Below are 17382 nucleotides of genomic sequence, written 5' to 3'. Positions count from 1 at the left end.
TTAACATCTACTTGATTTTACTACATTGTTACAAACCCTAAAATTTACTGAAATATGCACTTACAATATTTATAACTGAGACAGATGGAGCAAGCATGGCTCTATGAATACCAACCAAATTATTATCATATGTGGGTATTTCACATAAACCATTTCATTTTACACATTTTGGCCAGATTCAATCTTCACCTGCAAGATGAGGCTAGGTGTCACTGAGAGCAGAATCCATTTTTTCTGTACAAAAACTCTCCATTACAGCAGACATGAAAACCATATTCTCTATGCTGAGCTTAATAAATATGATAAATCTAAACAATGAAATTGATAAAGGTTGAATCATCAACTTGGTGCAGCTCCTTTGCAATCAGTGGAGTTTTATATAGCTGACTTTTATCAGCTAAACATCTGACCCAGAATAGATAAATGAAAAATCACACAGTACAACACAAGGGTGCCCCAAATCCCATGTGCAGGATGGTAAATAAAGAGTTTTGAAAGTTCTTTGGCACAGTCAGAACTTACAGTTTACGGCCTAGCAACAACATACTGAGAGTCCTGTATCACATAGGAAGGCGTTTATGACATCCATGACCAGAGCCTGAGATTTTTTCCTTCCCGTTACAAGTGGAAATCTTCTGGGTCAGCAAAACAGCTAAAAAATTTAAGAGACCACCAGTTTTCAGAGACAATGTGTTTCTTCCTGAAGCCCTGACATTAGCAAGCAATAAGAAGATGGAGCTGGCAAATCAGACAAGGATTTGCTTAGAGTCACCTCTGCCCTGACATTCACTGAAATCTTCCTGCATCTTTGGTCTTCACCTGCACCAATAAATTGAATGTGTCCTATCACACTCCCAGCACTGAAGGCAGCTGGCTTAGCATTGTCTCCATTAAGGTGTCCAGGGCAGCTGTGTGCAAACTATACCCTTACCTACTCAAAACAACCCTTGGCCATGGTTTCTCTCTCTTTGGGAAGGCCACTGGTCACAATAACCCTGCTTAATGTGACAGAAAACTTTAATAGCTCACTAACATCCACAATGTCACTGCCTGGCTACCTCCCCAGGCACGAGAACGTGCTGGTGTCAGGAGCAGAGAGCTTGCCCAGAGTGGGTACTGAGGAAATTCACACTGGTGGCTCATGGATGCCATTATGCATTTTATGTAGCTTTGAAACACTCAGAACTATCTGAAAGATAAAAGCCTGCAGCACAGATATGAATGAAGCTGTTTGATATCTGTCCCTTCTTAAACTGACCCTTGGGATAAATTTTGGGATCATCACCTTAAATGCCTGAAAATGTAATACTGGAACATAAATGAAGGCAACCACTGCACTTTGCTACCAGATTCATGCTAAAAGGCTTTGTGTTCAGCTCATGCCTAAACTGGATCAGATAAAAAGTTTGCCTTCATGTGCATCTCCCTAATATCTGCCAAGCAACTTCTGAGTACATCCATCAGGCAGGTCTGGGCTCCCACAAAATAGCTCAGTGGCCACAAATGTATTCCCAAACCTAAGGGTACACATGTATATAATCACCATAGACAGAGTTACACATGAAAAGAAATTATTAGCCTTTCCATGGATTACTGTGGTTAAGGCACCCACCCCAAACACAGAGAAATAAAGTTCAATTTCCTCTCCTGTTGCCTACTGAGTTATTCATTCTTCTCCTCCCATTTTCTATCCATTAGGATACTGAGGGAAAGAGCTTCTCTTTGAAGCTGTGTCACAGGCAAAAAGAAAATTGTATTTCACAAGTCAAAAAGAGAGCACAAGTAGAAACACGAGGGTACAGTCTATTGCCTATGGCACTTGTACAAAACTGAGAGAGTTGCTCATGTTTCTTGCCTGCAGGGCTCACTCTTTATTTTATATACAGTGACAGCATGAAACCACTGAAGGAGCCCTGGAGGCAGGATGCCAAGCATACAGTACCATTCCTTCTCCACTAAGAAGTGCTTTCACCATCAGACTATGCAGAGAGACCTTCCTGCACAGCTAAGTCTCATTTATCCTGCTCTTGTCACCAACACAGAGTAATTTGTCTCATCCCCAAAGCCCACAGAATACATCAGCACGGGTGGTGTGGGGGCAAGAGGAATCTAAAGAAAAGAAAGAGGTAGGAGGCATGTCTTTCCTCCTCAAATTGCCACTCTCTTCTGAATTATAACACCTTGCAGGCAACACAGGAAGAAGATAAAAAGCTAGTAATTCATTATCATGGCAGAGGAAACATATTAAGATCTGTTTTCTTTATACCATATGAGCATTCTGGACTGAATAGAGGAGACATCTAAGTGCTGCTGTTCTCATGTCTGTTAGAACCCCCAAGAAGCAGGGAAGGCCACAAAGATTTTAGCTCTGTGCAAACAAAGCAGCAATCCCTAACATAGGCTGTGATTCAGGTAATTGATTTGACAGAAATCATCAGAATAAAGGAGAGGAAACAGGCACCTGTGAACATTTACAGGCTGGTCTTGCACAGATATGAAGAGCCCATACTGTTGATATTCACTCAAATCCAAAATCTCTGTGTCCATCATTGGCCACCAAACTAGCCTAGATTCTGTGAAAGATGGTTTCACTTGGATTTAGGTGCATGGGAATACTTCAGAATGTTACACCAGAAATATTCTGATTATAAGGAGGCTGTTTTTCACAACAAGAAATTTTCCCACAATAATTTATAATTTCTTCACCATTTTCAGATTCTTCTGAAAACAGCCTAAAAAACTGCAACCTAAAGGGAAGGAGAGGTTCCCAAAATTAGCTGGCTCAACTTCTTCCATTGCTAGAAGACAGACAATCAATTTAGTAGGGCAGAGGAGCTCAAGGCTGCAGCTGGGGTATACTCAATATGACTGAGGTCCTCTGGGGTTTACTTTCATATCGTTCCCTACTAAGGTGGGAGAGGCTGCACCTCCACTGCTTGTGACAACTAAAACAACAAAGTCTGGGACTGTCCATAATAAATTGTTGCTTGATACTTTTTAAAATGAGCATTGTAGAAGTGGAATGAAAACCCAAACCTTTATTGCAAATAAAAGAGGAGAGTTTGTTTCAGCAACTTAGATATTAGGTGTATGTTTGTAATGAAACCTATGTCCAGTTGAGTGAAATATTTTCAAGAGAACTTATAAAAATCTATCAAAGATTTTTAGGGGGGATGGGAAATAATGTTTTCTTATCATAACAACACTTGGAAAAGGATGCATGATATTTCTTGTTACTGCTGGCAAGGGAGTGCTTTGTTATTTAGTCATCATCACCACTGACAATCTTGTAATGCAAAGTGCAAGACTCAGGAGACCAGGACTAGCAGTAAAATGCTCTAGTGGGACGGTAGCACTTCACTTAATGAAGTCTTGGGTTTTTACTTCTTTGTTTCACTAAGTCTTCCAACATTTCCCATTTCCCACTTCCTGCAGAGCACAGAAGGAGAAGCTGTAAGATGGGGCTTCAATAAAGTCACTCAGGGTGAACTTTCTCTTCCAGCCATGCTCAAGCCTTTTTTTTATTAGGAGCAGCAAAAACTTCAGGTGAACTAATCTGTTTGAATTCTGAGCAGCTTCACCTAAAGAGGTCAACCAGATGTGCAGCACAATTGGATCCTCTTGAACAGAAAAAATAGTAGCATAACTAGCATAAATGTAGCAACTGTAGTAAATAGTAGCAAAAATAGTAGCAACTGTAGCATAACTGTTTTACAAGCAGTTTAAGGCAAAGGAGTAGCAAAATAAAAGGCAATGCAGCGTAGGATCTGCAGAAAGAAATCACCAAGATATTCCTCATCAATAGAGAAATCAAAAAACGTTTTTGAGAGAAGGATTCAACAGGGTGCCCTGTGAATTACACCCCTCCTCTAAATTCTCAGGTCCTCTTATGCTTCAAAATATAGATCAGAAGCTGTCTGAGTGATGAGACACCACAGCAGAGTTATAAAGTCAACTTTCAAATTCGTGTTAAAACTCAATTTTCTCTTCTGTCAGAAACATCAAGGAAAACAGTCAGTTTTACAGTTTAATGGAAAAGTTTTATAAATGACATGTTAGTTTGAGATTAATAAATAGAACCAAATCTATAACAGAAGAAGTCACTATACCAAGATAAAGTGTTCATATGTAACAGATCATTTCATACAAGAAAAGACCCAAAAGTGGCATGATATAAATTGAAGACAATAAAATTGCTACATGTAAAAATAAAAGGTTAAAAGATATAGCTGCAAATTTTCTACAGTATAAATTATTAAGTTTAAAAAAACTGAGAAGTGTAATCTACTCTGAATTTGATACTAAAAAGTTGCTTCACTCTGTCATGTAAAACAATACCTAGAAATTATAAGAAACACAAAAATCAGTATACCTAAAACACTTGTATTTGAGAAATCTAAAAAAAAAATCAAGAAATATTTAATAACTGTAGAGCTGTAAAACTATATAGCTTTGAAATCCTTTTTGAAATTAAAACAATTTTACAAGACAGAGAAAAAAAGGAGAAAAATTATGACTTCACAAATGGACACTGTTACTGTTACAAATGGACTCAGCTTTCAAAAATTAAAATAGTGTACAAAAAATGGTGAATAAAAAAATTACAGTTCATAGCATTCATTTTCTAAATTCAGGTCAGGAATTATCTGTAATATTTGAATTATGCATGTAAACTCAGAATTGGCTGGTATTGCTAATACTTATCACAGGAGAAGTTCCAGGGCACAGCACATCATCCATACTAACTGCTGCTCCTAAGAATAAAGATGCTTTCTTCAAAATTCTCATCTTCAATAAATTTAACCTTTGGCTTCAGGAAGAGTTTCCTGGACATGATGAATCTCTGAGGACTGTTGGTCTTTCTACCATTATCACTGGTTCCAATGTGGAACTGTTCCACTGTTCCAGCTGAATTACAGTTTTGTCCAGTTTGGAAGATGCAGCTGTTAAAAACTGAAGTGGTCCCCCAGCCTCCTCCAAAGAAACTCCACCTGCAGCTTTAAGTAGTCTCTGTTCTGAAACCCCAGGATACCTTTGCTAAGCTCAACAGTGCAATCACCTTTTCCTCACAACCTATCCCCCCCATCCCATCCCCTCCTTTCCCTCCCTTCTCCCTTGGTTATTTTGTCCCCAGATTGGTGAGCACTCCCAAAAAGCTACACACCAACACAAGGGAGAGGGCAATGGTGAGGCAGGAGAGGAGCAGAAGGAGCCTCCTACACCACCCTGCAGCCTTTGCATTCGGCTGGAATAGAAAAGACCTTGGATCAAGGTCACTCTTAGCACTAGGCATATTTGACTTAAAGTCTGTCTTCACATTCCAGGGCTCTTAGGTGTGTATTTCTTTTTCCTTGACAGATGTTCCAATGAGAAAACATTTTTGTAAAACCTTGGGGCAAACGCTCAACGTTCACATTTGTAAAATATGCACTTTCTAATTTAAGGGGAAAAGACATCAAAAAGCTGCCAAGCTACTGTGGATAAAACCTCAGCATTGGACAGTAAAAGAGTGACTTACCACATGCTAAACCCCAGGATCTCTAACAGGAAATTAACAGGTGATGAAAGAAGAAGGTTAAAATAAATAAGTAAATAAGTTTCATCAAAGACCAATGGTAATGCATAAACAACTTTTTATACAAATTTTTTACTCCTGCTGTGATTTCAGAATTTTACTGACAGGCTTGATTTCAGTAAAAAGGGAGATAAGATTTAACACCAGAGAAATGCCCTGTTTTTAATGCAGAGGAGAGCATTTAAACCTGCAGAGGAAGGGAAGTGTCAGAATGATCACTCTTAGCTGAAGAACACTATTTAGAAAGTTACTGTTCCTCAGCTAAGTATTACAGCCTCCTTATCTGTAACTTAGCATCTTTCACTACAGGCTTCATTACCAAAAATGAATGTAGTCAGTGTCCCAATTAAATGTTTGACTTAGATCACTACTTCATAACTTTGGTGACAGCTAAAGGAATTATCTGACCACAGAACAAACTCTCATTAGATTTTTAATGATCTGCATTCACTTGTCCAGGTGAAACACTAGCTTTTGGGTGATTTTAGGATGGCAATCCCTTATAACAGCTCACTAAATACATTTATAAGACATGTCATGGAGGTTATTGAATGTCAGGAAAGGTTCTGAGTAAATCACAAATATTTATAGTGAGTTAGTTAGTGAGCAAAAGAGAAACTTAGCTTTCTGACAGGTAATTGTCAGAGAAGAAAAAAAACCTGATGATCAAAAGTGTCTTTGCAGTCTTGGTCAGATAGATAGGTAATTGGCTGTCACTCGAGTAATTTTAAATAAAAGATGAAGCAAAAGAAATATATGTACTGAAGGAGCTCGATAAAAGAGCAATAGCCAAGATTAGTGAAGGCCAAAGCATAAAAACAAAGAAAAGAAAGGCAGTTTCAGTAAGAAATATGTTGTCTTTTTAAGACAGCCTGTGCTGCTTTTCAACAGCAAATGATATTCTTATTCAGCTGTTCAACTCATATGGAAAATACTCAGAATCAAGTAAAGTTTTTCCCACCATTCTGGTAACTGCTTTGGTGAATGAGTTCAGTAGAGGGTGGTGGTAGTGACAGCACATAATATTGCTGAAGACATGATATTTTAACAAAACAAACCAAAACTTTTTGAGAAGAAAAAAATTCACGCCTCACTACTTTATCAGATGTTCTTTGATAAATGTTTAAGAATAAAGACAGATAAGGAGCGAGCAGTACATGTTCAATGATTTTTGAAAGCCAATACACTGCTCTAACAACTCAGAACCAAAAGACCCCACTAAATGAATGGCAAAGAAGTTGATCTCATCAGGTAATTTGGACCCTAGTATAAAAAGGAGAGATGGTAAATGCCAGATCTTTAACATCTATAATGTAATTAGAGGGTGCTGAAAAGATTCTTTGGTCCACATTTTAACAAATATATACATATATTTAATATCACTATTTAACATTATCAGACAGACACAAAACAAAGGTAATTCTTAATACAAAACTGTTTTTCTAATTATGTGTACTACAAAAATCTTGCAACTACACTGGTGATGTGCAGGAAGATTTTGAGTGATGGATTTGATATGATATTGTGAGGTATTCCACCAAACTGAGCCCAGCCCTCCGGTTTTGGCCTCTGACAAAGCTCACACAAAGTCAAAAGAAGCCATGACTGCATCAGGGCTGCAGGATCTGCCTCAGAAACGCAATAGCAAATTATTTAAGAATCTCATCAGCATGAGAAGAAGAGTTTGTTAATGTTTATTCTGCAGGGTCACCTGATTGCAGTGATATAAAAGGTGGCATCAGACAGTTCCAGTTCCCAGCACACTACAGGTGCCAGGGTGATATACCCAAGGCTGATGGCTACATCTGTACCAAACAGAGCCCATAAAAATGCAGTTCCAGGCTGTGGGTAGCCATGAGAGGGAAGAAGCCAGCTATTGTAATAAAACCCCATAGCGCCAACTGGTTACAGCACAGTGATTTAAGATTGAATTTCAACCCTCCAATGAAGCTGTAACTGATCCCAAAACACTAAAGTCAAGCCCCTTGGCTGCTTGACCTATAAAATCCTGCAAACATCTGGAATGAACGTGCTTATAATGGCATTTAAGACTCCCTTGGTTGTTTCATTTAAATGCCAGCCCACATACACCAAAAGACATTGTAAAACTTGTTATAGGTTAAAAATCTTTAAAGATTTCTATCTTGCTATGAATGAAAAAGTCCATGTCAAAAGATACTAGAGAGAATGGAAAAGCAAATTGTAATTGACTTCTTTATATCAAGCTGCATATGAGGTGGATTTAGTCCAAAGAAAGTTTTCATTTGCCACACCATTAAATCCCTTCACATCTTCAAATACTAAATTCTTGTAATTGTTTTTTTTATTTATTTCCACATTTGAACACATCCAGTAAACCACTATACCTTTACAGCCTTCCTCAATGCAGAGGTTTAAGACACAGAGAAGTACTTACTGACTAACAAAAGTGAGAATTGAACAGGTTTACTACTTATTTGAATTCTCAAGGCATAGCAGGCAAGGTAAGGAGGTGACAGATAAGGAGGCAACTTGATAACCATGAAGCTGACAGCCCTAGATCCCTGCTAGATCCTGATGCCTAGGGGATCCACTTTAAAGAAAGAAAAGTGAGAAAAATGAGAGAAAAAGAAAAGCTGGGAATTTATGCTGCAGGATCTGTACCCAATCCATCCTCAGCATGAAGAGTCTGACTGTGAGGGAAGAGATGCTGAGATGGGCACCCAGACTACGAGGTGAAAGAATTGAAATCCCTGTAAGGTAAACAAGTAAAAACAGTATTTAGAGCCTCTCGTAGATGAATGTCATGCTCCTTCTTGCCAAAGAACCCTCTACTCTTGAAATAAGTCTTTTATGACTCTTTTAAACCCTCCAACCCTGTGTTTTAATGCAGGCTTCAAAGAAGACAGAAATTAAACCAGTTGGAGCTCTTCTTCCATGACTAAGGAAGATACATGTTCAGAGCTCACATGGACCTGGACAAGTTGGACAGTTGGAAGTTCAAATTTAACAAACTAAAATTGTCTGATATGAGCTTTTGGCATGAAATATCAAATGGCACAAATTGATTCATGCCAGATCTTGAGAAACATAAGGTTTCCCACAGGATGGTGCATCTTATGTTTAGTGTGTGGTTCCAAAAAGGCAGTGTATCTTCAATCACCAACTCTCTTCAGGCAAAACAAAGTAATAAGCCAAGCAATAAAAATCATGTGCTGGCTGTTACCCCTAATTTGAGCTACAGCACAGAACCTATTTCCACAGCAGGCAGGAGTTCAGATGTCTGCCTGGAAAATCTTTCCCTTTTTTTTCCCAGAAAACTTCTCTCCAATGCATCTTTCAAATGCCAGCCATGCAAAAATAGAAGAATGAGAGACTGCTTATATTTGACAGATGCACAAGGAGAAAAAAAGCAGTTTAGCACCAGCTCAGAAGTCTGACAATGAGTCTAAATAGGTCCCTGCACTGCAGGCCATTCACTTGCTCTCAAATGCCAATTTCAAGCATAGTAGCAACACTCGTGGATCCTTTAACTCTGTCATTTCATGTGATGAGACTGTTGCATTGATGTTGCCATTGCACTGACAAGAAAACTCTCTGATACTGGATCATTTCCTGTTGTCATGTAAAATACAGAAATATCCTTCTTTGCTTACAGTATAGCAAAAACATCCCTCCACCTCCTGAGTTATTTGGCCAGAAGTAGGGTTGGAATAGGACTTAATAGCAGCATGACATATTTTGACCTCACGTTATCTTAAACAATTCATCAATAAAGTTTATTGTATTAATAACTTCCAATAGAGGGCTATATGGGCATTTTTGTTTCATTTAGACATGCAAGTATGTTTTGATTAAAAAGAATGGGAAGTCTGAGATTCTTAAACATGAAAGAATACTGTAGTTAGAGGTGGGTGACAACGTAGCCATATCTTGCTTTAAATCTCACTCTTTTTTTATCTTTATTCCAAGATCTGGCCTATCTCTTGTAGAAATAAAACTCAAAATTCACACTATTTCCTGTGATTTTGTAGCTTCCTCACACAGAATGGGGAATAAAGTTCTCAAATTGTATATATAACTACATGTATGGTTTACTAGAGAGTTGTTAACAGAAACACTTGTTCTGGAAAATTATTGCTATAGAGCTACAGGAAAATAAAAGATATCTTTTGGGTTGTTTAAGCTAGATTCTTTGATACCAAAATTACCTCCACTCTCAACTCCTTTTAAGGAGTTTAATTTCTACATAAACTATTGATTCCTCTAACCCTTTTGGAATGCCATTCCAAAATATCATCATTCAAACAGCACCCATTTCACTTGAATTCATCTTCCCTGAACATGTGCAGCCAGCACTCGTCTAGATGTGCAGACAAACTCCCACATGTTCCTTTTCCAATGGAAATACATATTTTCATTTGGATCAAGTAAGAAGACCTTGGCTTTGGCTTGTTACAAACTAGTAATTCATTGTTTATAAGAGAGAAAGATGAATTATTATCTGAATTTAAAACAAGTATTAAGAAGTAGGGATAATACCTTCCAGAGCCATTTTAAAACTCAAAGGTATACATATACAAGTGTAAAAGTTTTGTGTATGTTATTTATTTAGATCTCTTTCATAACGTAAGTGTTCAAATTGTTTTATCTAAACTTTTTCTCTGATTTTAACAGAACATAATTAATCTCTCAATTACTTACTTCCATTTAATCCTCCAACTTTTGCATTTTCTCCATTGCAGTTGGACTGCAGTGCTTCAAAAAAGTTTATCTAGCCTTCTCCTTGCAAACCACAGATGCAGTAATTATCTCCCTTTACCTTCCCAATTCTTGCTATTATCCACTAGCCCCACTGCTTGTACTTCAGTATGCACTACAAAAAGATAGTATCTAGTGATATTCAGTGGAGCTCTTCACTTATCTCAACAGTGGTCTCTCTATTTATCCCATCAGTCAAACCTTCTCCAGCAGCTCTTTTGTCCATTCCTAGGCACAGCCGAGACATACCCAGACTTGTCAATCATCTCTCAAAAGGCTTGGAGCAGATCAAACAAGCTGAGGAAAGCAGGGGGGCTACCAGAATATCACAAAAGACACCAGTGCTCTACAAAGGCTGGAGGTAATTATTCCTAATTACCTAGAGATGCTCAGCAAGTCTGCACAGGCAAAAGTGAAGACAGAGACTGATCTTAAGTCATACAGTATAATAGATTCATATGGTAGAAGATTTCTCCTTTGGTTTTCAGAATACTGATCCCCAAGATCTGAAAAATTCCTCAAATGTTTGTCAGTTTCTGTTAATGCTATGTACGTAATGTTCCTACACAGCTGAGGTAAGAACAAAGCAGCCTTAGTTGCAAAGTATCACACCTCTGTGAACTTGCCCAGGAAACATCAAGAGATTGGACAGTTTTACAGGAGACCAATGTTTAAGTTACTGCATAGGTTCTAGTTCAGTGCTAGTAGAGCAAAAATGGTTCATGGAATGGTAAAGGTGGGAAGGGACATCTGGAGGTGACCTGGTCCAAGCCCCTTGCTCAACCCAGGCCACCTAGGGTCATTTCCTAGACCATGTCTAGATGGCTATTGAATATTGAATATCTCCCAGGGTAGGGACTCCTCTCAAGGAGACCTGTGCCAGTCAGTACTCAGTCACTTTCTCACAGCACAAGTGTTTCCTTTTTCAGAGCCTTTCTAGTGATTTCTAGTGAATTCATCAGATGTGCTATGACAGTCTCTGTGGAGAAGGGGGAACTTTTAGAAAATACAAGAAACTCCAAGGCATGTTTCTGTCTTCAAAACATGCTGGTTTCATTGCAGTTTCAATTTACAAATTTATAAACTTGAGCAAGTTAGTTTTCATATGGAGAACAAAAGGAGACTGTACCAAGTAAGAAGGTAAGACAAGTTTAGAGCAAAGGCTCTGACAAAACTCAGAAACTGGAACCCTTGGTCTCATCAGTTACCCCAATTAAGCCAATAGGGTTCTTTAGGAACACATGAGCTACAGGATGACATCAATGATTGAACAGTAAGTGGGCTAAATGGTAGAACTCAAAATTCATCATCAGCTCTATGAGATAAAGGAAGATCTTTATAATGTGTCTGGAACTTCACTGCACTATGAAATTCCCTCTATTGAATCATGAGGTTAACTTAAGCAAAATGAGTGTCACATGAATCAGAATCTGATTACAGATACTTGCAGTAAAGAAAATTGTAAGACCAACCAATCAATTGATAAATGAATAAACATATCTCAAGCATCTATAGAAGGAAGATAGTCTTGCTGGCTCCATGGCTGAAAAAAAAATTACACTTGGGGAAAGCAGTTGTTGGCAGAAATCTCCAACATTTCCTACCACAACTATTGGGACCACAGGCCACTGTGAGACTTTTGGAAGATATTACCTAGAGATACTTACTATGGAACTATTGAAGTTCATATTACTGACAGCAAAAGCAGTTGGAACACTGGAATGCCATTTGTCTCCTCTGTGAGCATGCCATTAAGCATGCCTGAGGACATTTTCTTTGCCTGCTTTTCTGCAAAAGACACAACTTACATGCATGTACTTTGCAGTGCCAGAATATATTCTCACCTGCCCAATACACACAAAGCTAGAAAACATATCTCTACCAAATTTGACTTCACTAAATTCTATCTACTTCAAACTTTCAAGAAGTTGTACTATTTATATGATGGCAGATTTTTGTCTACCATTTCCCCAGAGAAGTAGAGTTGTGGTCTTGAAATTTCAGGGTATGACTTAATTTCAAAATTCAGGAAAACAACAAAAAAAGGAAATTATTCAGAATACTCCACAATCTTATTTGAGCACAAATATTACCAAAAGTGAGAAATTATTATGACCAAAACTATGACTATCAAATTGGTATGTGTCTTCCTTAGTATATTTATCTGAAGGTCTTACTGCTGTGAAAGTCATTCTAAAAAGTTAGTGAAAAGAATCTTTAAAAGACCGAGGGGATAAAAAAGTTACTTGCCTTCCTCCCTTACTCACATTTTATCTACCCTAAATAGATGGATTAGTACAAAATCTGAAGGGAAGCCTTTAAACCCAGGGAAAAAAATCCTGCTGCAGACCTTCTGCCTCATTTAATTTTACTGTGCAAGTTCAGAAAGGGAAGGCTGTGGAGAGAAAATGCTAGGTGTCTTTGTGAATACCAGTAACCACATTAGGCTGTCACAGACTTGTACATCCAGTAGATTTCAGTCACTGTAGACTTACTCATTCCAGCTATACCTCCCTGGAGAGAGACACCTGTTTTCAGCAAGGCTAAGCAATCAGTCTATGACAGGAAGTTTTCAGACCCCAGGGAAGGTGTGCTTTAATCTCTTTTTTTATCACTGCTGGAATAGGCATAAAGACAAGGTGAGCCTGTCTTATCTGATGCCATGACAAGAAATTATAAACATGCATTATTATCTTGCAGGAGTTTGGAAAAATCCACTGTCAGAAAAGAAACCTCCTTAACCCAGTGATTCAGCAGATGGGAGTTACATGGAAGAAGCTGATACAAAGAAAACCCACCATATTTCTCCATGGGAGGCAAGTCCCCCATATGTCTCCTTTCCTTTGTAACTTCAGAATTGGAGAGGCAGAAAACATGTTTATTCCTGCTTCTGCTTGAGCTGTGACACTTCTTATTTAGTGCTGCCATAATGCTGCCTTTGCACATTCACACACCTCCCCAGGGACACTTTGCTGCCCATCAAATCCACAGGTCTCCCTTCCAGTTCTTTAGGACCAAAGTGTCTCCTGTGTGTCTCCAACAAACTCTTTTGTAAACTCTTAATCATAACGACTGCTGCATTTTTGTATGGCCTGGAGTATATCCCATCAACTGGTGTACTAAGTCTTTCTAATGGATTCCTACAGTTTGGGGTAAACCATACACACCTTAAGGTGTTGGTGGATTTATGTTTGTCAAACAAAACGGACAGCAAATATATCATATAAGTTATGTTTTGATACTTAATGCTCAACAAAGTGACAGATTATTTGTTCAGAAATATGCCACAACATGGCCACTGACCATTAAATTGAAACCTTATGGATTTTTTTTTCCTGGCCTTAGAAAGAGTTGGTGTCTAGTTGTTCTGCTCTAGGGTTACTTTGGAGACAAACAGCAATGATGAATTTTAATGGCATGCCTCTACTTTCACTGAAGAACCAAAGGGAACCACAGGAGCCAGGAAAGATGCAGTTTATGTTGTTTTTTGTGGTCTTTGCACTCTGCCATCTGTCCATCCTTTACCCCATACAAGAGAAATGTGGGGAACAAGATGCTGTTTCGTGCTCAAGAGTCAGCTACATTGCATGCTAAGAAAGGATAAATTTTTTCTTACTGCAATTCTTTGGTAAAATTAATTAAACAATTACCCTTTTTGATTGTAAATGGGCAATATATTAACACTGAGTCTCTGACTGTCAAAAGCACCCCCGAAGTCCCTGTATGTTTCTTGCATGGTTTCCCTAAAAATGTCAGCACTGCTTCAGGCAAGAAAGTGGACTACCTAGGTATTTGCTCTCATTCAGTGTGACCACACTCACGTTCTTGAATGTTCTTGAATTCCTGGGAGTAGTTTATTGCATTCTCTTACTACTTCCAAGGCTATTGCAACTCAATGAGATGAATCAACCTTTATTTCTGTTTTATACTACTTACAAAATACAGTGAGAGGCTATCATCACTACTTTCATTCTCCACTGTAGACTCATCAGATTTCCTTCATTATAATGTATTCTTCTACAAAAGTTAGGAAACTGCTGCTCCAATTGAAAAACCGTTTGTATTCAGATGAGGATGTGGAAGCATGCAAAAAATTTATACAGTAAATAGGTAATTTCCTCTACACAAAAAACGACAAATACAAAATCCAAATTCACTTTCTCAAATGTAATTCAACTTTCTCATGGATTACTTGCTCATGGCAGTTGATTTCTAGATCCACTCTTAAAAATATCTTGCACACAAGTGGCCCCAGGAGGCTTTTGATTTTCAAGAACTTCTGCTTACTCTCATGCTCAACCTCCATATTTCCCCTACCATTGGTAGACAATAAATGCTTATCAACCTCTTTAATGCTGTAAAAACACAACTCTGAGATGCTGCAACGCAGTTTGCACTTATTTCAACTTTATATCTTGGAAAAGAAAAAAACACCTAAAAGAGCAGTTGTGGTTTTGAATCACAGGCACACCACAGAAATCATAGGGTAGCCTGCTATTCCCTTCTCTCTTTGAGAGTATGGCTGTATCCTGTGTTTCAGTTCAACTTGCACTGCCTTTTACTAGGCTTTTAAAATTTTTAACATAATATGCACAATGCACACTAAGATAAGATAACCAGGTAAGATACCCATCTTTTTATTTTTCTCCAGAGTAAAAGCAAATCCATATCTTAAAAGCAAAATAAAAATAAGAATGATAGGACAGAGATAATGTACAAGGCACGTACGTTCTCAGGTACACAGGTTAATCTTATCTCCATTTTGACTGTCTAATGATCCAACTTATGGTATATTTTCTCTAATCCTAAATTCAGGACCCTACTCCCGATGCACAGTATATAAAGTGCCTTGTGGTTTAAAAAACGTGCTTGTTCTGATAAGCACTTTGTACTGCCCACATAAAAGAACTGAATGCAGGGCTATAAAAATGTCTCCAAGCTCAACTGTAAATTAAAGCTGTCACTTGATATTGAAAGCCTGGTGATGCTTCATGGCTTTAGGAACACACAAGGAACCATTACCTTTCTATCTTCTTTTTCTCTTCACGTACTATGTTCCTGTCTTATTGCAAGCATTTCTTTGGGAATAATGATCTTCCAGTTTGTTTTTAGTGAGGATTTATTCTCATTACAGGAACATAGGATTACACCATAAGGCGAAGATTTCAATCATAAATCTGTGAAAAATGCTGAGTCTATCTCCTGGGAATGCTAAATCATGACTGTGATTTATTTTTACTGTTTGCAAAGTTTATGTAACTAGATTATGTTGTTGCATTACACTTATATCTACGTTCAGTGTTAATTTCCTTTTTTCCATGGCATTAGAAGTTACCATTTTGCATTCCCCATTCTAAATGTGTAAGAAGCCAGGGAAATAAAAGTACGTAATTTATCCCAAAATGTTTTATTGAAGTCATTCAATCAAGTCTTTGAAAGAGCTGGATGCAGAACAGAGTTCTTTGATTTCTATTTCTAAACATTCCCTTCAATATGTCCTAAAGTATTCAAATCCTTTTCTAGTTATTAAGGAACAGCCTTGTAGTTAAAACAAAGGAGACACTTACTGAAAGGGCCTGCCCTTCTCCCCATAAAGTAGTGTATAATTTAAGAAAGCTGACATCGGACATGAAGCAAAGTCATTTATGCTCATGCAAATAACCAAATGTGCAGGGAGTTAGTTCATAGCACATACCTACACAAATTACATATATTAACATATATTAAAATATACGTATACATGTATGCGTGTGTGTGTGTAATTAATTCAGCATCCTTAACTCTTTGGAGAAACAATCAATTATATAGAATTCATTCTGAAATCTGTCCAAATCACACATACAATTTATCTAGATACAGAATAATTACCTTTTCTGAATAAAATAAATCTTGCAAATGTCATAAATATGAAAATTGTCAGAGCATAACCATAACATAATTTAACCCAAAAGCTCTCCCCTCAGAAAAACTACTAGGTTCAGTAGAGGATGTACTTGTGTCCTGGGGTGACATTATGATCCTTGTATCTCCATTTGTCTGTTTAGCCCAGAAATAAGTTTTGCACCTTTAAGACTGGTTCCAAGAGTGAAGCAGGGTGCGAGAAGAAGCACGCAGTTTGTTTTCAGAAAATGCACCTGCTCCTCCACATCCTTCTCCGGGACTGTGTTTTCTGCAGTGGGCAGCAGGAGAGAGGTCTCCTTTGCTTTTAGTTAGTTTTTAGCTAGCTGAGGCAGAGAAGTTCCCTGGACTGTGTTTTTTCTTTTCCTTGGACCTGTTCAAACCTGCTCTGGACTGAACACCCAGTGGAGCACTGGCAGCTCACACCTGTGGCCCACCAGGCTGGGCCTGGGCTGCGGCATTTCCAGCACCGGAGGGACTGATAACAGACTGAGTGAGCTGAGCTACAGCCCAGGGAGGCGACTTTCTGAGTTTGTCATTTCTTCAGCACAGCAAGAGGTTTTATTGTTTAATACTGTTCAATTTTTGTGCTGGTGAATGCTTTGCCTCTTAAATAAACAGGGTTTTTATCACTTTTCTCCATGGAGATCTTTTCCTGAACCAGCTAGGGGAGGGGCTGCTTGAATGAATCTGCTTTCTCGAGGAACCCTTTTGGAGATTTTCTCCCAAATGTGCCTCAAACCAGGACAACTCGTGTGAGGAAGGCAGGATTATGTCTGATGTCTTCACAGCAGCTCTTATGCCTGCAGAACCACCTAGAATAATCAACATGGTCCCCACACCAACACTGAATCCATTCATCTGCTGTGAGGGCCTTATTCCAGCAGAAGAACAGCCTTGGGGCTTGTCTCCATCAAGCACTGGGACAAACTCACTTATGTCAGTCAGTGCCCACAGAATCCAAATCCTGCAGATAGCCACAATGCCAGAATATGGAAAAGGTGTGGGCAGGAGGTGGGGACCAGCCATTCAGGGAGCCCTTTCTCACCATAACTACCTGCACCTCCAAGTAACTTCACACAGCCGCAGTCAGCTCTGCCAACAGGGTTTTTGGCCTGCTACTGTATTGTATTGCACTGGCCATAGTTATTGTAAAGACTGAATTCTTG

The 17382-nt window shown here is 38.5% G+C and overlaps 1 protein-coding gene across 3 annotated transcripts in view; it reads right to left on the bottom strand.

The window, feature by feature from the left end:
- Positions 1-17382, bottom strand: part of NKAIN3 (sodium/potassium transporting ATPase interacting 3) — a 334914-nt gene that overhangs the window by 179616 nt on the left and 137916 nt on the right. The gene's annotated exons all lie outside the window — the stretch shown is intronic.

Source organism: Molothrus ater, chromosome 1, assembly GCF_012460135.2.
Source record: "Molothrus ater isolate BHLD 08-10-18 breed brown headed cowbird chromosome 1, BPBGC_Mater_1.1, whole genome shotgun sequence".
NCBI lineage: Eukaryota > Metazoa > Chordata > Aves > Passeriformes > Icteridae > Molothrus > Molothrus ater.
This window is presented reverse-complemented; position numbering and strand designations above follow the sequence as displayed.